The sequence below is a fragment of the Jaculus jaculus genome, chromosome 7 (assembly GCF_020740685.1).
Source record: "Jaculus jaculus isolate mJacJac1 chromosome 7, mJacJac1.mat.Y.cur, whole genome shotgun sequence".
Taxonomy (NCBI): Eukaryota; Metazoa; Chordata; class Mammalia; order Rodentia; family Dipodidae; genus Jaculus; species Jaculus jaculus.
Window position 1 is genome coordinate 57749843 of NC_059108.1, and position 24056 is coordinate 57773898.

Consider the following 24056-nt stretch of genomic DNA (forward strand, 5'->3'; position numbering starts at 1 on the left):
TTGATTTTTTGCCAGAATTACCTGTTAATTGATGAGAATGGGATATTGAAGTCACCCACTACAATTGTGTTTGGTGTTATCTGTGACCTTAAGTCTAAGAGGGTATGATGAATTTTGGAGCCCCCATGTTAAGTATATATATATATGTGTTTGAGTTTCCCTTTAATCAGTATAAAATGACCTTCTTTATCTTTCCTCACTAATGTTGGTTTGAAGTCTACAGTTCCAGACATTAGGACAGCAATACCTGTTTTGTTTTGTTTTTTTCCTAAGCCCATTGGCTTGAAATATTTTTCCCATTCTTTCATCCTAAGACAGTGTCTATTTTATTGAGAGATGGGTATCCTGGAGGCAAAAAGAAGAAGAAAAAAGAAAAGAAGGATCCTGCCTTTTTTTTTTTTCTAAATTTATTTATTTGAGAGTGACAGACACAGAGAGAAAGACAGATAGAGGGAGAGAGAGAGAATGGGCATGCCAGGGCTTCTAGCCTCTGCAAAAGAACTCCAGACGCGTGCGCCCCCTTGTGCATCTGGCTAACGTGGGACCTGGGGAACCGAGCCTCGAACCGGGGTCCTTAGGCTTCACAAGCAAGCGCTTAACCACTAAGCCATCTCTCCAGCCCCGGATCCTGCCTTTTTATCCAGTCTATAAGCCTGTGTCTTTTGGATAGGGCATTGAGGCCATTGATATTAAGAGTTATTAACAAATTACAAGGAGGGGAAAGGCCTGATCAAGGTCAAGAAAGAGATTGTAGAAGAGAAGGGTGGGAGGGTCAATAAAATTCAAGATGTTCTGAATAAGACATATGAAAATCTACTTTCTTAAATAATGGCACATCCAGAAGCCATAGATTGTTACTAGAAAATTGTCAGTGCCTGGGATAGGATAACTTCCAGTAAGTCATTGGCCAGGGAGGTCCATCTTGCTGCCAAAACTTTATAGGCTATGGCCAAGGCCCTTGGTTCCCCATGAGAAAGAGATGGTAATATCCTACTGCTGAAGACTTCACATACCTGAGAGGCAATGCCACTGAGAAATCATGTTGGTGTTGAACAAAAAGACTTCTCCCTCTAGCCCAGCCAACTGGAAGCTGGAAAAAGCTGCATTGTATGCAGTCTTATGGGAGACAGAAGTCATCATCAGTGCAAACAGTGGAAACTGGAAACCTCAAGTTTGTCCAGACAGGCCAAATGATTGAACGAGTGCAATAGTGGAATGTCTGTTCTGGAGAAACCAATTGCTCTCTAATTGGACTGAAGGCCCACTCTATGGGAGTGAATATGTGCCTGGTACTGAAAACCCAATCAAAAGCCTATTGCAGGGGGAGGTCATGAGCCTTAGGGGTATAAAGCCTACTCTTCTCTGGATAAATGCATGCATTACTCTCACCAAATCGCCCTGAAAGGACTACACTTAATGTTCATACTCATATATTAATTCTACCCTCACTTCTTGTTAGGGAAGTTTTTCTTTTCAGATGGCCATGACAACTGGGATAACTGGGATAAAAGGCAACACAGTGCTGAGAAGAAGGGACAGAGGAGTGTCCAGCACTGAAACATCTCACACCCACCAAGGCTCAGGGTCCATTGCAGATGATGTCGTGGGAAAGATGTAAGAACCAAAGGAAGGGTACCACTCATTACATACAACTGTCTGGACAGAATTTGGCCTCGATATCCAAGACTTCGCAGTGACTAGCAATACATACATACAATTGTCCAGACAGAATTTGGCCTCAATATCCGAGGCCTCACAGTGCCTAGCAATACCCACACAAGATCCTCATAATAGGAGAAAAAGATGATGACATCAAGCTAAAAGAGAGACTAGTGGAGAGAGAGAGGGGATATGCCAGAGAAAGAGGGGGAGGGGAGGGGAGGGTTTGTTGTCTGTAAGCATAGAAATTGTCAATAAAAATATATATATTAAAAAAGTTATTATTGAAAGATATACATTTATTCTCACTATTTTTCTTTTTTGTAGTGCTTCCAGTTTTCCACTGACTCTCTCATTTTAATTGTAGTTTGAGTATGGATTATTAGTTCCTGTTTCCTCATGTGTGTGCTTTGCTTTGTTTTCATTGTGACAGATTCCTTCAAGTATTTTCTGTAGAGCTGGCCTAGTGTCATAAAATACTTTAGCTTGTTTTGCTGTGGAATGTCTTTATTTCTTCTTCAAGTAGTATAGATAACTTTGGGGGATAAAGTAATGTTGATTGACATATGTTTTCTATTAGAACTTGGAATGCATCATTCCAAGGCCTCCTGGCTTTTAAAGTTTATGTTGAGGAAGCTGCTATGATCCTTATGGGGTTGTCTTTATAGGTGAGTTGCTTTTGTTCTCTAACTGTTTTCAATATATTTTCTCTGGTTTGTGTGTTTAATAGTTCAATTATAATGTGGCATGAAAAGGTTCTTCTCAGGTTTTGTCAGTTTGGTGTTCTAAAAGTTTCCTGTATCTGCATTGGCATTTCTTTTCCAATTTGGAAACTTTTTTCTTCTCTAATTTTGTTGAAAATGCCTACTAAGCCTCTGGATTGAATTTCTTCTCCTTGTACTATACTCTGAGTTCTTATGTTTAATCTTTTTAATAATATTCTGAATATCTTGAAATGCCTATTCATATGTTCATATTAGCTTATCTTTCCCTTTGTTGGACTGTATTAGATCTGCCACCTTGTCTTCTAGTTCAGATATTTTGTTTTCTCCTTCATCCATTCTACTGGTGAGACTTTTCACAGAGATTTTTATATGACTAACTGTGTTTTTCAGTGCTAGAATTCATGCCTTGTTTTTCTTCAGTATATCTATTTCCTTGCTCATGTCTTGTAATGACCTCCTTATTTCATTAAGATGGTTTCCTGTGTTTTCGTAGAATTCCATCAACAGTTTGTTTTCTTCTTTAGTTCCTTTGTTTTCTTCCTCAATTTGAGTATAGGTTAGATTATTTTTTTTTAAATCTTTGTCAGGCATTTCATCTAAAATAGTCTCATTGGGGGATCATTTCTGATGGATTTATCATTTTTGGTTGAGTTGTATTTCCTTGATTATTGGTGTTTCTTGTATTATAATGTAGCTATTTTTAAAACATGAGTTTATTTGATGCTTGGGTTTTCTAATTATCTGTGGTGCTATTAGACATGGAAATCCAACTTTATGTACCTTCAGAGTAGGAGTTTAAGGTGCCAAGTGTAGCTTTTGTACTCAATCCAACTACAGAAGTAATCCTAGGTGTTTAGTTTGTGTGCTATCCAAGTATTTTCATGGGCTAGGTGGAGTAATTACTGGCATAATTCTAAAATTCAACTGAGCAATATACACATTCAATAAAAACCAGCATTGAACATGCAAATGTGGGGATTAAAACAAACAGATAACTTTATAAAGTCAAAATCCCTAAGGATGTGTGTCACTTTACACCCTTAATCCTGTCTGCTGGGAGGTTGAGATTTCTGTTCTTAAATGTGTCCCAGGTCAATCTGGGTCTGAATCAGACCTTGCCCCCAATAATGACAGAAAAAAAGACAAAGGCCCTATGAATCTGAATGCATCAAAGGCAACAATAGTCAACTCCCAAATACAGCTTAATTGATAACGGTAAAGCCAACCATCAATATGTAACCCATAACTTGTTCTGACATAGAAAGATTAGCATTTCCAGTACAGGTAAATGTACCTATTTTTGGCCTCATTACCTTTTGGGGTGGTTTCAAATCTCACCAATGCTGAGTTCCTACCTCAATCCCTTTGTGTTGTGTGGGCTGGTGCTCTGCTGTGTTGGATGTCCTGCCACTGGGGGGCTGAATCCATTCTCTGGAGGTTCATGGTTCTGATGGTTGGGGGATGGGAGAGTGCAGGAATCCTGTAGTTGTACTTGAACTGCTCAGCTGGTCCTATCTGTATCCCTTTCAGAAGCTCCTTTGCTGATCTCCACTGTCTTCCCTTCATATTTAATGAGGTTGTAAAATCCCCTTGTTTGGTCTTAGCTCCAGAAGCTGGGTGATGGTGGGGGGGAGGGGTCAGATTCCCACTGGCCACAAATGTCTCTATGGGATTCTGGCTGTTATCCCCTTTTCTGGTAGATCTTGTTCTCTCTTGCTTCTCCCACCATGGCCAGTAAAATCCTATACACCTTCACTTTTCAGAAGAAAAGTGTATTTTTCTATGGTTTGGCTTAAATCCCTTCCTAGGCTAGTTTGGTGTGACTCCCATGCATCCATCCTACCCTCAAGTCTGGGCTTTATGTTGTAATTTATCTAAACTTAGGGTAATCATGGGTACATCTGTCTTTACTGCTTATTTCTCATCTGAATTTCCTGGACTCTGCTTTCATACTTTTCCTTTGCTATTCTTCCTTAATCCATCACCACTTACTCTATTTGTTTTCTATTATGATTAGGCTCAGGGCCATAGGCTTCTTCTAAATCTTTTTATGTGAGATTCCAGATCATGTCTTTCACATGCTTTTGACTGTATGCCAACCTTTCCTTAAATCACAACTTCTTTTAAATGAACCTCATGATCTATACTGTACCTTCCACATGAGTGTGATTTCTTCTAAATCTCTCTACATGACCTTCTAAATCTTGTCTTCCATATGCTTGTGACTCTGTTCCAGCCTTTTGTAGACCTAATTACCCTTGAATAAACCTCATAATTTATGATTTATCCCTAATAAACTCAATAGTTCACATTTATCATTCATGAGGCTATTTGTAACAATTCTTTGTTAGAAATAGGATAAGGATACAAAATTGAGGTTCACAAGCTTGGGACACTCCTCCTGAACCCCTAAATCCTATATCACACATACATATGGTTTATCTGCTCAGGGACAAGTTAGGAATTCTAAAGTCTCCTCTATTCAGCAACCGGCTTGGTAATGAATGCAGACAGTCAAGTCCAAGCACGTGTTGCTGGGATTATCAGCTCAGAGGAGAATTATTTTAGATCAGATCTATAACAGCTTTTGCCTCTGTCATTCATATCAATTACATATATAGACAGAGATAGATAGATATAGAAATATAGATAGATAGATCACTTACATACACACATATGTATGTATGTGTGTATATATATATATATACATATATGTGTGTGTGTATACATATATATGTATGTATGTATGTATGTATGTATGTATATATATATATATATATATATAAATAGCATATATATGTGTGTGTGTATATATATATATATATAAATAACGTATATATTATATTTCTAACTATATATGTATATATAGTTATAAATATAATCTCTAATATGTCTAATATGTGACTGGTTATAATATGCTGAATGAGGGCACTTTTTTTCTTTTCTACCTTTCCTCTTCCCTGTCACAAACAGACAGATTTCCTTTCCTTTTCCATTAATAAACACCACATGTTAATTTGTTTCTTATAAAATTATTCTGGGGGAGGGTTCACATGCAGAGTGAGTATGCCAGAGATCCTGGTTCATTTCCCACCTCCCAATTCCCTGGTCCCAGTACCCCTCCTCATAGCATGGGGTGGCTTAGGTTCCAGAAGCAGAGTTTTTGCTCTGGTTTCCTGGTTGTCCAGCCCTTGCATTTCAGACTCCCTTGAGCCAGAGGGATCATGGGCTACTGTGGAAGCTGGCTCTTGCTCTGGTCTCCCCATTTTCCCTGTTCCGGTTTCAGCAACCCTGGTTCCCCTGTGCTAAAGAATGCACATAAGTGGAGTCAACAGACCTGAACTCCCCATTCTCCACCTCCCTGTTCCTCAGGTAACCTTGATGCACTTACAAGCTCCACAATCTGTGCATCTGTGTTATAAATCCATCCTACTCCAATCTGGTTCATATTTAAAACAGAACACTCACAGAAGACACTACAAGTATAAACACTTGCTTCTTTCTCAGTAAAATAAGACTTTTACCCAAGATGTGTAGGCCACAAAGCAAAAACAAATAAACAAGCAATAAAAAAACAAAAGAAAATATAGAGAAAACAAGAGAAATTGATACTAAAATGAAAACACAGCAAGTTATTGACCCTGATTAACAAATTTGCTGTACTAGAAGCAAATGATCAAAAAAAACAACAATCACATAAAAGAAATTGGACAGAATTATCTCGTAGAACACACAGCTTTTGTCACTTGAAATCCAGAGATGGCAGAAAAGAGATAAATAAATTGAAGGTGAGTCAACAAATAGAGGGTCTCAGCAACCAGCTGCTTAAGCTTAATGAAGGCATTATCAAATGCAATAATTTATTCCAGGAATCATCAAGAAAATCAGACCCCAACTGAAACTGAAATCACACATCAAATGAAAAATGGACATGGTACAAAAAAAAATAAATAAATAAATTAACAACAGAAAAAATAAAATAGAGCTTTCAAAAACCTTTCTAGAGCCCTTTACTAACAGAGTAACTCATGTGGAGGAGAGAACCACTGAGCTGGAAGGCAAGGCAGAAGAATTTGATCAGGAGTTAAAAAAAAAAAAAAAAAACTTTGCTAAGTTCAAATAATCATGTGAACAGATGATGAGGGAACTGAGAGCTACCTAAAGTGACCAAACATCTGGATCATGGGTATACCAGAAGGGGAATAAATCAACACCAGAGGAATAGAGAACATATTCAACAAAATATTTTAAGAAAATTTTTCCAGTCTTTCAAAAGAGAGACCTAGATAGATTCAAGAAGCTCAGACAATACTGTACTGACTGGACCAAATAAAAAACTCTCCAAGTCATATCAAAGTTAAAACTCTTAAAAATGAAAACAAAGAGAGAGTGCTAAACTCAGCAAGAGAGAAACAACTCACTACATACAAATCAGGCCCATCAGAAGTCACTCAGATTTCTCAATGGAAACCATGAAAGCCAGAAGGGCCTGGAATAGGACACCTCAAAAATCAAATTATCCCTATTTGCAGATGGCATGATCCTACACATATGTGATCTGAAATTCTCCCATCTCAAGACTTCTGTCGGTGATTAATTCCTTCAGCAACATGGAAGGACACAAAATCAACAGGCAAAAATCAGTAGCCTTTCTATATGTAAAGGACAAATACACAGAAAGAAAGCAACAATGCTGTGCCATTTTCAGTAGCCACAAAAATTAAATATCTTGGAATAACACTAACAAAGTATATGAAAGACCTTTATAAGGAAAACAAAAAGTCTCAAGAAATAAATTGAGGAAGACTTGAGCAAATAAAAATACCTCCTATATTCCTTGCTAGGCAGCATTAATATTGTGAAAATGGAAATTCTACCAAAAGAAAAATACAGATTTAATGTTTAATGTAATACTAGTAAAAATCCCAGCATCATTCTTCAAAGAGATAGAAAAAAAAATCTCAAAATGCGTATGAAATGTCAGAAGGCTTTGGATATGCAAACATATCCTCAGAAACAGAAATAACTTTGGAGGTATGACCACACCTGAACTAAAGCTATATTACAAAGCCTTAGTATCAAAAACAGCATGGTATTGATATAAAAACAGAAACATAGACCAATGGAACAGAATTGAATATCCATACCTTAGCTAAAGTAGCTTGATCTTTGATAAAGGTGTTAATTATGTAGGCAGAAGAAAAGACAACATCTTCATCAAATGGTGCTGGACAAGTTGTATAATTTCATATTACAAAAATGAAATTAGACCCACTCACCTCACCATACACAAGAATCAACTCCAAATGGATTAAAGACATCAGTTCAAGACCTGAAACACTTCAACTACTGGAAAAAAATATATATATACATATACATATACATATACATATACATATACATATACATATACATATACATATACATATACATACACACACACACACACACACACACACACACACACACACACACACATATATATATATATATATGGAACTCTCTATGATACAGGAGTATGGAAGGACTTTCTGAACAGTACCATAGTAGCCCAGGAAATTAAACAATCTCACAACCAATGGGATCTGATGAAGGTGAAAATTTTCTGAATAAACAAACATACTATAAGCAGAACCAATAGATTACCCACAGAATGGTAAAAAAAAAAAAAAAAAAAAAAAAAAAAAAAAAATCTGGCCAGCAATTCCATTGGCAGAAGCCTAACATCTAGACTCTAAAAAGAACTCAATAATAATAATAATAATAATAATAATAATGAATAAAAAATCTAAAACCCAATGAGAAAATGGGGTAGAGAACTGAATAGGGCACTCTCAGAGAAAGAAATACAAATGGATAGCACACACTTAAGAAAATGTTCAGCATCCCTAACTAATAGGAAAATGCAAATTAAAACATCTAGACTCAACCTTACACGAGTAAGGATGATAATCATTAAAAAATTGAATGAAAACAATACTGGCAAGGATGTGAAGAAAGAGGAACTCTCATTCACTGTTGGTGGGAATGCAAGCATGCACAACCACTATGGAAATCAATATGGAGATTCCTAAAAAACATGAATATAGAAGTATCAACAGACCCAGTTATTCCCTTACTGGGCATTTACCCTAAAAGTTTCAGGCTTCACTAAAGAGATATTTGTTCAGCCATGTTTATAGCTGCTCAGTTCATAATAGCTAAGAACTGGAATAGACCCAGGTGCCTATCATTAGATGAATGGGTAATGAAGAGTACAAATACACAATGAAATTCTACTCAGCAGAAAGAACAAAATGATACAATGAAATCTATAGGAAATTGCATGGACTTAGAAGTGATCATACTCATCAAACACACACAATAACAGAAAGATTAAGGCCACATGATCTCACTCATATGTAGTTCCTAGTCTGGGTAGGCAACTTGATGTCCAGACAATAGGGATGGATTGGCTTTGGGGGAGGGGCTGTTAAGTTGGGCAAAATTACACACAAAACTAAATCCAAAATTAAGTGGTACCATAGAAACCTTTCTCTTTTAAGGTAGACTAAAAGATATAACCCTCAACAGAAGTGTGTAGGAAATCCCAAATGAAGGGCCCTGGAGAAGGGGGGATGAAGTCTAACCTTTAAAACCTTTGGTTCTGACCTATAATTCACAGTTCCAGAAATCAGTTGCTACCCACAATGAGCTGTTTATGGGAGAGACCTTGATTATCCTCCTGAGTTAAAAGGTAAGACCCTATTCCTGAAGATGCCAACATAGAACTGAGGGACCTGGCTGGTATTCAGAAGATAGCCAGTCCCAAGACAGCCAGTATTGTGCACATAAGCACTACATGTATTGCAGGGAGATAGTGGCCAATAATGGTGTGAGCAACCAGGGGCCAAAGCTACTCAGAAGCAACTAACCTGAAAGAAGTACACACCAGTGCAATGGTAGCTCAAAAACATGGTGGGTAACCAATGGCTTTTGGACTGGCTAAAATATCTACACACTGGAAAACAACCCATTTCTGGAACTGGGACTCAGTTCTGAATTCTATGGAGACAAAGATTATGTTCTACATTGTCAAGCTTCCAGTAGTATTTGGCTAAAAGAGGGGCTACATACATCAAACTCTTCATAAATTAATAAAGTTTTACCAATTTAACATGTGCTGACTTCACTCTTCATTGGGCAATCTGTTTTTTGTTTTCAAAAGGTAGCAAGACCTGAGGAGATAAACCACCCCTTGCATATCTGACAAGGCCTTGGTGAAGCCACAGAGGAAGTTAGGAGATGAGAAAGAATGTTTCTTTCATGGTGAGCCTGACAATCAGCATGATGATGAAAGAGACAGACACTGCAAATACTCAACACCTACCAAAGCAGAAGAAATCCAGAGGATCCTAGGAGCTCATAACTGAAGTAGAACTATCCCACCATGGCTCATGGAAATTTGTGGAAGAGGGGTGGGAAGATTGTAAGAGCCACAGGTTGGAATATCATGTTTAGGGGCATTTCTCCCCCCTCCCCCAATAACTGACTGCTGCTCCCACAACACAATAACCACAACCCCCTACGGAATACCAGCAACCTCACTGAGGCAGACCCATGCATAAGGGGATAGAGAGTTTGGAAAAGATGGTGTCAACACATGATGAATCCATACAAAGTATCTTCTTAGTAAAATAATAATAACAAAAACAGTAACAAAATATTTTGAAGCTGAAGAGATGCATCAGTAGCTAAAGCACTAGTCTGCAAAGTCAAAGCACCCAGATTCAATCTGCAGTTTCCATGTAGATCCAGATGTACATGGTGACACATGTCTGGCATACACATTCTCTCTCTTGCTCTCTCTTTCTCTGCATCTTTCTTCCTTTCTCTCAAATAAATAAATAATTTTTAAATGGTATTTTAATCATAACGGTCACTTGTGTTACTTAGAAATACATACCTATCCTGCAGATTTTTCTACTCTGGAAGAAATTTGAATGGGCTTTACAATAAGGGCACATAAACATTGTTTAGATGATTGTCTGTATCATTCAAATATAACTTCTGTAACCATTGACTCCTTGAAACTATATAGCAATTAAAGTTGCAGAGAACTTCCTTTCTGAAACTTTTTAACTTCTGTGTTTCTTTTCTTTGTTACTGGATACATGACCTACAGTTAAAAATATACTTGAGATATTTATCTTACTTAGTTTTACAATTTGGTACATACATATAATTCTGAAGAAAAATAGACAACTACTACTGATCATTTAAGCTTCTGCAGGTATAATTTACCTTTAGAATTAGTATAACAGACTTCCAGCCAAGATGGCAACCGCCTAGCTGCACTGCAAATCCCGAGGAAAGACAAGACATTAAGGGTAACTGGGGACTTAGGGGAGAGCAATCTCCAATAGATTGTTAGTGAGAGGGCAAGGGGGGGGGGCAGGGAATCACAGATCCCCTCATGGGCGGGTAGCCCAACCTCCCCTAAATAGCCGCAATGTCTGCTGCTGCTGCTGCCAATGCGTGCCAATCAATTCCTGCTTGTGGAGCTTGAACTGCTCCACGCACTAACCCAATCTCTACTCTGGCCACCAAGCATTCAGCTACTTCTGACAATAACAGGGAATCCCTGATTCCCAGATCGACCCTGCATGTGCAAGTTTAGACTGTTCTGCCCACTCGCTCGCATACTGCTCCTGCCCACAGCAAATATCACACAAGCTCAAACTGTGTCTGTTGCTTGCACCAGCTCAGGTGTCATCACCTACCTGTCTGCTATGCCAGCCATCCACCTTTGTCCTTTGGCAGTTGAGCGCAGACTGCTTCTGGGTCCCAGTGTTCCCAGCCAGAGTTTGGGTTGCTTCAGTGCTAGGTACCTCAATGTCCCTCCTACCTCAAACACAGGAAGCTTTGGTGCATAATTGGTTGAGAATTCAGGCAACTTTGGTGCCCCTGCCAGGCAGTAGATAGGTGACTTTTGCAAGTGAGAGCCAAAGACCAGGCTGGTTGGCAACTGCCCCAGTCTGTCTCAGATTACCATTGCCCTTGAGCCCAGACTGATCCACCCACCTACAAGCCCATACACTGTCATGGGCAGACCACAGCACAAAAGAAATAACATGAAAAATCAAATGCAAAAAAATCCAGGCACATCACCCAGTCCTACAATGAATACATCTAATTAAACATAGAAGAGTCATTAGGATCAGAACATCAAATGGAAGCTATGAGCAATGCAACCCTGATCAACCTACTGGTAGAACTTGAAGGAAAGCAACAAAGGACCGATAATTGTGTGGATGCTTCCATCATTAGAACTAATAGATAAGAAATTGGAAGGAGTTCAAAGAGAGCTAAGAGTTAGAGGGAGAGTGAAAAAAGAAGAAGACCTTAAAAATCAGTTGGCCATGATAAATGAAGACATAAAGAAATCCAAGGATGAATTCTAAGAATCATCAAGAAAATCAGAAAATGATGTGAAAAGGACCTTGACAAAGGGATAGAAATTATACATAGAAAGGTAGTAGAAAATCAAAACTTAATTGACCAAGTCCAAAACTCTCTAGAAGCCCTCAAGAATAGAGTCAGCCAAGTGTAGGATTGAAACTCTGATGTGGAAGACAAGATGGAAGAAAAAGTTTGAGAGTTCAAAAATTTCAGTAAGTTCAAAAGTTCCTGAGAACTGAACATGAGGGAATTGTGGGATACACTTAAATGTCTAAATACCAGGATAATTGGAATACCAGAAGGAGAAGAATTTCAGACCAAAGGCATAGATAAATTATTTAACAAAATAATGGAAGAAAATGTCCCCAGTCTCTTAAAAGAAAGGCCCATCAAGATACAAGAAGCCAACAGAACTCCAAACAGACTGGACCAAAGGAGAAACTCTCCAAGACATATTGTCATTAAGTCTATAAACATTGACACCAAAGAGAAAATCCTAAAAGCAGCTAGGGAAAAACAGCACACCACTTTCAAAGGTAACCCCATCAGAATTAATTCACACTTCTCAATGGAAAACCTGAAAACTAGAAGGGCCTGAAAAGAAGCACAGCAAAGTCTAAGAACCTATGGCTTCCAACCCAAACTACTCTACCCAGCAAAAGTATCCCTCATAATAGATGGTGAAAGAAAAACTTTCCAAGACAAAACTCAGCTTTTCAATTATATGAACACAAAACCAAATCTACACAGAGTATTTAGGGAAATTCTCCACAAAGAAGAAATAATCAAACTCAAATGCCTACGAGAATCAGATTACAATAACCAAACTCAGAGTAGGCACAAAAGAAACCTCAAAGTCCATGAAAACACCAACACACATCTACCATCACAATATGGCAGGGATCAAATAAAATCTCACAGTCATTAGAGACATAAGCTAACAGGATGAATCAAAAAATTAGACCCCTCAATCTGTTTCCTTCATGAAACCCACCTTTCCACTAAAGACAGACACCTCCTCTGGGTGAACGGGTGAAAAACAATATTCCAAGCAAATGGAAATAAGAAAGAAGCAGGTGTAGCTATATTAATATTGGATAAAATATAATTCAAATGAAAAATAATCAAAAAAGACAAAGAAGGCTACTTCCTTTTTGTCAAGGAAACAATCCATCAAGAGGATATTACAAACATAAATTTGTATGCACCAAATACAGAGGCACAGCAGTTCATAAAATAAAACCTACCTGACAATAAAACAGAAATAACCACCAACACCGTCATAGCTGGAGACTTCAATACAGCATTATCAGTAATAGACAGATCATCCAAACAGAAATTCAACAAGGAAGTAAGAAACAAAACCATACATCACTTAGACCTAAGGGACATCTACAGAACATTCCACCCCAAATCCACAGACTACACATTCTTCTCAGCAGCCCATAGAATGTTCTCTAAAACAGACTTTATACTGGGTCACAAAGAATGCCACCACATATTTAGGAAGATTGACATAATTCCCTGAATGATATCAGAACACAATGCTATATTGCTGAACAGCACAGTTTTAAACAACAAATGGATAGTGGATGAAATAAAAAATAAAATTGCAAAATTTCCAGTATCAAATGACAATGAGAACCCATTGTACCAAAACTTATGGGACACAATGAAGGCGGCTCTCAGGGAAAAATTCATAGCACTCAATGCCTTCATAAAAAAGACAGAAAGATCCCAAATCAATAACCTAACCATCCACCTAAAGGCACTGTAAAAGCAAGAAAAATCCAACCCAAAGAGTTCCAGAAGGAAGGAAATAATTAAAATCAGAGCAGAAATTAATGAATTGGAAACCAAGGAAACATTTAAGACAATTGACAAAAAAAAAAAAAAGAGCTAGTACTTTGCAAAAATAAACAAGATTGACAAACCCATAGCTAATTTGATCAAGCAAAAAAAAGGAAAAGCTTCAAATTAACAAAATTCAAAATGAAAAAGGAGAGATCACAACAGACATGAGTGAAATCGGCAGAATCATCAGGACTTATTTCAAAAACCTCTACTCCACAAAACTGGAAAATGTGGAGGAGATGGATAATTTCCTGGATACATATCATCTACCAAAGCTAAACTCAGAGCAGATCGATCACCTCAATGAACCCATCACACTCATGGAGATTGGAAAAGTAATAAAAAACCTCCCCCAAAAGAAGAGTCCAGGACCAGATGGCTTCTCAGCTGAATTCTATCAAACCTTCATGGAAGAAATCAAACCAATCTTCCTCAAACTGTGCCACACAATTGGGAGAACAGGGAAAGTTACCCAACTCCTTTTATGAAGCTAGTATCACTGTAATTCCAAAACCAGGCAGGGATGACAGAAGAAAAGAAAACTACCTGCCTATTTCCCAGATGAACTTAGATGCAAAGATCCTGACAAAACCCTCGCAAACCGAATCCAGCAACACATCAAAAGCATTATCCAACAAAACCAAGTGGGATTCATCCCAGGAAAACAGGGGTGGCTCAACATATGGAAATCTGTCAATGTAATACACCACATAATCAAGGATAAACATAAAAACAACATGATCATTTCTATAGAGGCAGAGAAGGCCTTTGACAGGATACAACATCACTTCATGATCAAAACATTGGAGAGAATTGGCATAGTTGGTACATATCTTAACATAATAAAGGCAATATACAAAGCTCTGAAAGCCAAATAATTCTTAATGGAGAGAGACTGGAGGAATTCCCATTGAGATCAGGAACAAGACAGGAATGTACTCTTTCACCTCTGCTTTTCAATATAGTTCTGGAAGTCCTAGCCCAAGCAATAAGACAGGAGAAGGAAATAAAAGGGATACAATTTGGAAAGGAAGAAGTTAAGTTAGCTGTATTTGCTGATGACATGATTCTATATGTAAGAGACCGGAGAGACGCCATCCCCAAACTCCTGAAGGTGATTAACTCCTATAGCAAAGTAGCAGGATACAAAATCAATGCACAAAAATCAGTAGCCTTTCTATATGCAAATGACAAAGATAGAGAGAAATAAATATGGGACATAGTCCCATTTTCAATAGCAACATAAAAAATAAAATACCTTGGAATAATGTTAACTAAGGAAGTGAAAGATATATACAATGAAAACATCAAAACACTCAAAAAAGAAATTGACAAAGACTTGAGAAAATGGAAAGACCTCCCATGCTCATGGATAGGCAGAATTAACATTGTGAAGATGACAATTCTACCAAAGGCAATATACATATTTAATTCCATTCAAGTAAAAATCCCTACAGTGTTCTTCACAGAGATAGAAAAAATGATCTTAAATTTCATATGGAAAGGCAGAAGGCCTCACATAGCCAAACGTATCTTCAGCAAAAGAAATACCCCTGTAGGCATCACCATATCTCATCTAAAGCTATATTACAAAGCTGTAGTAATAAATACAGCATGGTACTGGCATAAAACCAGGAATATAGAACAATGGAATAGACTTGAGGACCCAGACTTTGGGCCAAGCAACTATAACTACTTGATATTCAACAATGGCCTGGACAATATAGGCTGAAGAAAAAGACAGCATCTTCAACAAATGGTGCTAGACAAACTGGATAACCATATGCAGGAAACTGAAACTTGATCCACAAATTTTACCATGAACAACATTCAAATCCAAATGGATCAAAGACCTCAACATAAGACCAGATACTCGAATTCTACCTGAAGAAAATTTAGGAAGTACTTTCCATGATATAGGAATGGAAAAAGACTCCCTGAACAGAACCCCAGTAGTTCACGATCTTAAACAGTCACTCCACCTATGGAATCACATGAAGCTGAAGAGTTTCTTAACAGGCAAGCATACAATAAGCAATAACAATAGATTACTGACAAAATGGGAGAAAATACTTGCAGGATATACAACTGATAGAGGCCTAATCTCTAGAATCTACAAAGAACTCAAAAATCTAAACAGTAAGAAGTCAAACACCACTCAAAAAATGGGGCAAAGAGCTGAACAGGCAGTTCACAGAGGAAGAAATACAAATGGCAAACACACACTTGAGAAAATGTTCATCATCCCTAATTATCAGAGAAATGCAAATTAAAACAACTATGAGATCCCACCTTACCCCAATAAGGATAGAAAACATCAAAAAATCAAATGAAAATAAATGCAGGCTAGGATGTGGAGAAGAAACAACACTCATCCACTGTTGGTGGGAATGTAGGATGGTACAACCACTTTGGAAACCAATATGAAGACTCCTGAAAAAGCTTACTATAGAGATACCAGCAGACCCAGTTATTCCCTTACAGGGCATCTACACTACAACCTTCAAATCACAGACCAGGGAGATTTGCTCAACCATGTTTTAGCACCTCAATTCATAAAAGCTAAGAGCTGGTATCAACCCCAATGTCCATCACTAGAAGAATGGATAACTAAGATGTGGTATATCTAAACAATGGAATTCTATACAGCAGTAAGAAAAAATTACACAATGATATTTGAGGAAATATGGTTGAAACTGGAACAGATCATTCTCAGTGAACTTACCCAATCACAGAAAAAATTCACTACAAAGTCTCATTCATCTACAGTACATAACCTGCATGTACCCAAGATACCTTACATATACAGCAAGCATCTCATGGACTAGTACTAGGATGGATGAGGAGGGAGGTGAGTGCATTGAAGGGGTGGGAAACAGAAATCTAGACCCAAACAGCAATTTGGTACCATAAAATTCTTCTTCCTAAAAGGCAGACCAAATGGCTGAACCTTCACCAGGCTCCTACAGGGAACACATAAACCACAAGACACTGGAGAGGGTAGGATCAAGTCTAACCTTAATCTTCTACATATTCTCTCTCTCTCTGTCTCTCTCTCTCTGTGTCTGTCTCTCTCCTCTCTAACTCTTGTATATTAGTTATATTTTTCTTCCTTTTCTTAGTAGGTACTGACCTATAACTCCCAGTACTGACATGGGGATATCATCCACAATGAGTGTTTGTAAGAGAGACCTACAAGGTTTCCTAAAAGACAGACTGATTTCTATGAGAATACTTGATGACCCAGCATATGTTAGTGGTAAGACCCTAGTGCTGAAGACACCATATGCAATTGACATGTAAAATGGAATGGCATGGCTGGAAGCTAGAAGAGAATCAGTCCCCAGACAGTCAGCGCATGTAGTGTCAGAAGGTGCTACATGGGCGACTAGGGGAAAATGACCAATATCTGTCCAAGCATCTCATGGTCTTACCTACTTGGCAGCAAATAACCTGTAGTGATGCCCACACAAGTGCAATAGTGGCGCACAGCCATGGTGGGGAACCAGCTGCTCTTGATTTGGCTAACTGATCCCCTCAGTGGTATGGGACCCATAGCTGGATCTGGGAAACAAGTCAGAACCATATCCAAAAATTAGCCCACTCTGCAATATCAATATACCATCAATCAATCAAGGACTAAAAGAGGGCCTGCCCCTATTAAGCAAGCAAAATTTTGTACATTAAGTAATTCTGGCAAGAGCTGACCAATCCTTCAACTTTTGTGCTTGTATGAGGAAGTCATTGCTTGGAAGAGAGGGTTTGTCTTTCTCCCAATCTTTGAATAACTTTTGCACCAAGAAGTAGTTGAGGTGCATGACTCTGTAACAGGCAGACCAAATGGTTAAACCATCACCAGGCCCTTAGAGGGAACTCCTGTGTCACAAGGCCCTGGAGAAGGTATGATGGTTTAACCATTTGGTCTGCCTTTTAGGATGTAGTATTTAGGATGTGGTACCATTGCTGTTTGGGTCCAGATTTGCATCCTTCACCCCGTCCATTACCCTTCCTTCCCTCCCCACCTACCCTACTGTCTGGTCATCGAGATTCTTGCTGAGTATGTCAGCATCTTGAGTAGATTCAGGTTAGGTGCTAGAGATGAGTGAGACTATGCAGCAATTAACTTCCTGTGATTGGGTTAGTTCACTGAGAATGATCTGTGCCACATTTGGCCATTTTTCTTCAAATTTCATAGTGGCAATTTTTTCTTATTGCTGTGTAGAATTCCATCGTGTAGATATACAACATCTTAGTTATATATTCCGCTAGTGATTCACATCTGGGTTGATTCCAGCTCTTAGCTATTACAAACTGATCAGGTATAAACATGTTAGAGCAAATCTCTCTGGACTGAGGCTTGGAGGCTTTAGGGTTCATGCTCAGTAAGGGAATAATTGGGTCTGTTGGTAACTCTATAGTCAGCTTTTTTATTAGTCTCCATATTTCTTTCCAATATGGTTGTACCATCTTACATTGCCACCAACACTAGATGAGAGTTCCAATTTTTCCACTTCCTCGCCATTTATTTTCATTTGATTTTTTAATATTTGCTATCTTTATTGGAGGAAGGTGGAATCTCTCAGTTGTATTAATTTGCATTTCCCTATTGTTAGGGATGATAAACATTTTCTTAAGTGTGTGTTTGCCATTTGTATTTCTTCCTCTGTGAATGGCCTGTCCAGTTCTTTGTCTCATTTTGTGAGTGGGTTGTTTGACTTTTTACTGTTTAGGTTTTTGAGTTCTTTGTAGATTCTAGAGATTAGGCCTCTGTCAGTTGGATATTCAGCAAATATATTCTCCATTTCTGAGGGTTTCTATTGGCCTTGCTTATTGCATGTTTGTCTGTAAAGAAACTCTTCAGCATACTGTGATCCCATTGGTTGAGTGATTATTTACGATCCCACACTACTGGTCTTTTGTTCAGGAAGTCTTTTTTCCATTCCTTTATCATGGAAAGTTCTTCCTATATTATATTCCAGTAGTAGCAGAGTTTTCAGTGTTTTTTTTTATTCCAAATCTTTATAGGTAGTGCCAGGCACTGTGAGGTCATGGATATGCAGCACATTTTGTGTCTAGAGGGAACACATTGTAAGGAGTCCTACCCTTCCTTTGGCTCTTACATTCTTTCTGCCACCTCTTCCACATTAGACCCTGATCCTTGGAAGTTGTGATAGAGATATTGCAGTACTGAGCACTCCTGTCAATTCTTTACAACACCATGATACCTTCTGAATCATCCCAAACTCACTGCCATCTGAAAAGAGAACATTCTCTACCAAAAGTGAGAGTAGCATTAATATAAGAGTATGAACATTAAAAGAAGTACTTACTGGGCAGTTTGATAAGCATAGTATATACATTTAGCCAGACAGCATTAGATGTTACACCCTTAGGGTTCATGACTACCCTTGTTTATGTTTTCAGTATCAGGGATGTATTCCCTCCCATGAGTGGGCCTCAAGTCCAATAGGAGGGCAGTTGGATTCCACCATGATAGATGTGCCACTATTCCACCCATTAGCTCATTTGGCCTGGCTGGCCAAATATAAGATTTGCAGTGTCACTGTTGAGTATCTTCACTGGTGATTTCTCTTTACCCCATTGAACTGCATGCAGAATGGCTTCTTCCAGCTTTCTGTCAGCTTGTCCACACAGAGGAGGTTATTAGCTCAGTTCCAGCTGGATTTGTCAGTGGCCCAGTATACGGAGTCTTCAGCAATAGGGTTTTACCATCTATACCTGGTGGGAAACCAAGGGGCTCAGCAATAGCCTATAATGTTTTGGGAGCATCAGAGACCTCCGTGGCCAACAACTGATTGGAAGATATCCCATCCTTAGCACTGAAAATTTTCTTGTAACAATCTATGGCTCTTGAGTGTTCCATTGTCCAAAAGAGTAGGATTTGATATGATTTATTTATATCCTCTTAGATTTTGATTAGCCCTCCCTCCAATTTTCCTTTACTTGATCTCTTCCCCTGACCTCACTTTGGGCCTTTTCATCACCACTAATATATTCTTCTACTTACATATATACAATACCATCTTATTAAGTACACCCTCCCTTCCTTTCTCTTCACATTATATCTCTTTTCTAGATTACTGGACTCTGCTACTGAGTTTTTTCCTTCTCACACAGAAACCCAGTCATCTGTAGCTAGGATCCACATAAGAGAGAAAACATATGATGATTGGCTTTCTGGGCCTGGGTTACATCACTTAGTATAATCCTTTCCAGAACCATCCATTTTCCTGCATATTTTATAACTTCATGTTTTTTTTTTACCACAGAGTAGAACTCCATTGTATAAATGTGCCATATCTTCATTATCCATTCATCAGTTGAAGGACATCTAGGCTGTATCCATTTCCCAGCTATTGTGAATTGAGTGGAGATAAACATGTTTGGGCAAGTATTTCTAAGGAAATGAGATGAGTCCTTAGGATATATGCCTAGGAGTGCTATAGCTAGCTCATATGGTAGATCAATTTTTAGCTATCTTAGGAACCTCCACACAGATTTCCACAATGGCTGGACCAGTTTGCATTCCCACCAACAGTGTAGAAGGGTTCCTCTTTTCCCACATCCTCACCAGTCTTTATAGTCATTTGTTTTCATGGTGTTAGCCAATCTGATAGAAGTGAGATGGAATCTCAATGTAGTATTAATCTGCATTTCCCTGGTGACTAGGGATGTAGAACCTTTTTTTACATGCTTATATGCCATCCATATTTCTTCTTTTGAGAAGTGTCTATTTACTTCCATAGCTCATTTTTTAATTGGCTTGTTTGATTTCTTATTATTTAATTTTTGAGTTCTTTGTATAGCCTAGATATTAATCCTCTATCAGATGTATAGCTGGCAAAGAATTTTCCCCATTCTGTAGGTTGCCTCTTTTCGTTATTCACAGTGTCCTTTGATATAAAAAATCTGTAATTTCAAGAGCTCCCAGCAGTTAATCTGTGGTTTTATTTCCTGAGCAATCAGGCTCATAGTCAGAAAGTCTTTGCCAACACCAATATGTTGAAGGGTTTCCCCTACTTTTTCCTCTAGCAGTTTCAGAGTTTCAGGTGTGATGTTAAGGGCCTTAATCCATTTGAACTTAATTCTTGTGCATGGAGAGAGAGAAGAATCTATTTTCATCCTTCTACAGATAAATATCCAGTTTCCCCAGCACCATTTGCTGAAGAGGCTGTATTTTCTCCAATGAGTATTTTTGGCATTTTTATCAAATATCAGGTGGCTATAGGTACCTGGACTTATATCTGGGTCTTTTATTCTGTTCTATTGATCTATGTGACTGCTTTTGTACCAGTACCACGCTGTTTTTGTTATTATGGCTCTGTAGTATAGACTAAACTGAGGTATGGTTTTACCACCAGCCTTAGTTTGTTGCTAAGAATTATTTTAGGTATTCAAGGTTTTTTGTGATTCCAAATGAATTTTTGGATTTTTTTTCCTATTTTGTGAATAATGTCATTGGAATTTTGATGGGGATTGTATTAAATGTGTAGATTGCTTTTAGTAAGATTGTCATTTTCACAATATTGATTCTTCCGATCCAGGAACAAGGGATGTTCTTCCATTTCATAGTATCTTCTGCAATTTCTCACTTGAGTTTTTTTAAAGTTTTCATTGTAAAGATCCTTTACTTCCTTGGTTATGTTTATTCCAAGGTACTTTATTTTCTTTGATGCAATTGTGAATGGGAGAATTTCTCTGATTTCATCCTCCATGTGTTTGTTGTTAGCATACAGGTATGCTACTGATTTCTGTGTATTCATGTTGTATCCTACTACATGGCTGTAAGTGTTTATCACCTCTAAACATTTGCTGACAGAGCTTTTATTGTCCTTTATATATAGAATCATGTCATCTACAAATACTGATAACTTGATCTCTTCCTTTCCAATTTGTATCCCTTTTATGTGCATCTCTTGCCTTATTGCTATGGTTAAGAGTTCCAGTACTACATTATATAAAAGTAGGGACAGTGGAAATCGTTGTCTTTTTCCTGATTTTAGCGGAAAAGCTTACGGTTTTTCCCCATTTAGTAACATGTTGGCTGTAGGATTGTCATAAATGGCCTTTATTATATTGAGATATGTTCCTTCTCTTCCCAGTTTCTGTAGGACTTTTATCATGAATTGTTGTTGGATTTGTTCAAATGCTTTTTCTGAGTCTAATGAGAGGATCACGTGATTTTTGTCCTTCAGGCCATTTATAAAATGTATTACATTTATCAATTTGCATATGTTGAACCATCCCTGCAACTCTGGGATAAAGCCTACATGGGGGCTGTAGAAATGGCTTAGTGGTTAAGAGCTTGCCTGTGAAGCCTAAGGACCTTTCAGGCTCGATTCCCCAGGACCCACGTTAGCTGGATGCAGAAGGGGATGCATGCATCTGGAGTTCATTTGCAGTGGATGGAGGCCCTGGTGCACCTCTCTCTCTCTCTCTCTTTCTCTCTCTCTGCCTTTCTCTGTCTGTCACGCTCAAATAAATAAATAAAAATAAACAAAAAAATTAAAGAAAAAGGCGTACATGGTCAGTGTGAATGATCTTTCTGATATATTCTTGAATTCTGTTTGCCAAGATTTTGTTGAAAAATCTTGCACCTATTTTCATGAGGGAGATTGGTCTGTAATTTCCTTTATTGTTCTATCTCTGCCTGGTTTTGGCATCAGGGTGATGCTAGCTTCATAGAAGGTGTTTGGTAGGATTCCTTCTTTTTCTATTTTATGGAAAAGCTTAAGAAGTAATGGTGTTAGTTCTTCCATGAACGTCTGGTAAAATTCAACAGTGAATCCATCAGGGCCTGGAATTTTTGTTGTTGTTGTTGTTGGAAGATCTTTGATAACTATGATTAATCTCATCTTGATTTAATTTAGGTAGTTCATATAAATCAAGGAAATCATCCATTTGTTTCAGATTTTCATACTTAGTGGAGTATATGTTTTTATGGTATGTCCGTATGATTCTTTGAATTTGTCTGGTATCTGTTGTGATGTTGCCTTTTTCGTCTCTAATTTTATTAATTTGTGTCTCTTCTCTCTTTCTGTTGGTCAGATTTACTAAGGGGTTATCAATCTTGTTTATCCTTTCAAAGAACCAACTCTTTATTTCATTGTTTCTTTGGAATGTTTTTTGGTTTCTATTTCATTAATTCCTACCATAATCTTTATTATTTCTTCCCATCTACTGATTTTTGGTTTGCCTTGTTCTTTTTTTTTTTTTTTCCTGAGGCTTTAAGGTGAAGCATTAGGTTGTTTACTTGTGACCTTTCTAATTTCTTAATATAGGCACGTAAAGGTATAAATTTACCTCTTAGGACTATCTTCAGTTTCTCAGAGATTTTGGTATGTTGTGTTCTCATTATTGTTTGACTCTATGAATTTTTTGATATCCTTCTTGATTTCTTCATTGACCCATTCATCATTTTGTAATGTATTGTTTAGTTTCCATGGTTTTGTGTACACTCTATAGCTTTTCTTGCTATTGCTTTGTAGTTTGATTCTACTGTGGTCAGATAGAATGCAAGGAATTATTTTGATTTTCCTGTATTTGTGAAGATTTGCTTTCTGTGCTAATTTATGGTCTATTTTAGAGTATGTTCCAGGTTCTGCTGAAAAGAATGCATATTCAGCAGCACTTGGATGAAATGTCTTGTATATATCTGTTGGGTCCATTTCTTCTATGACCTCCAGTCGAGAAGCTTCTCTGTTTATTATTTATTTATTTATTTATTTATTTATTTGGATAACCTTTCAATTGATGAGAGTGGGGTATTGAAATCACCTACTACCACTGTGTTTGTTGTTGTCTGTGACCTTAATTTTAATAGCATTTGTTTGATGAATTTGGAAGCCCCCCTGTTAGGTGCATATATGTTTAGGATTGTAATGTCCTCATGTTGGAGTGTGCCATTAATCTATATAACGTGACCTTCCTTATCTTTCTTGTCTAACATTGTACTGAAGTCTACCTTGTCAGATATTAGGAGAGCAACCCCTGCTTGTTTTCTAGGCCCATTTACTTGAAACAGCATTTTCCAACCTTTCGCCCTAAGATAGTGTCCATCCTTTGTAAAAAGTAGGTTTCTTGTAGGCAACAAATTGAAGGATCCTGCTTTTTAGCCCAGTCTGAAAACCTATGTCTTCTGTTTGGGGAATTGAGGCTGTTGATATTGAGAGATATTATTGAAAGGTGTGTATTTATGTTTGCCATTTGTTTTGTAGTTCTGGTTCTACCTTTGCACTCTAGTGTTAACTAGTATTTGAGTATTGTTTGTTTGTTTTTCACGTTCCTTATATGTGTGCTTTTCCTTCTCTTTGGCATGGAGGATTATTTCAAGTATTTTCTATAGAACTAGTTTTG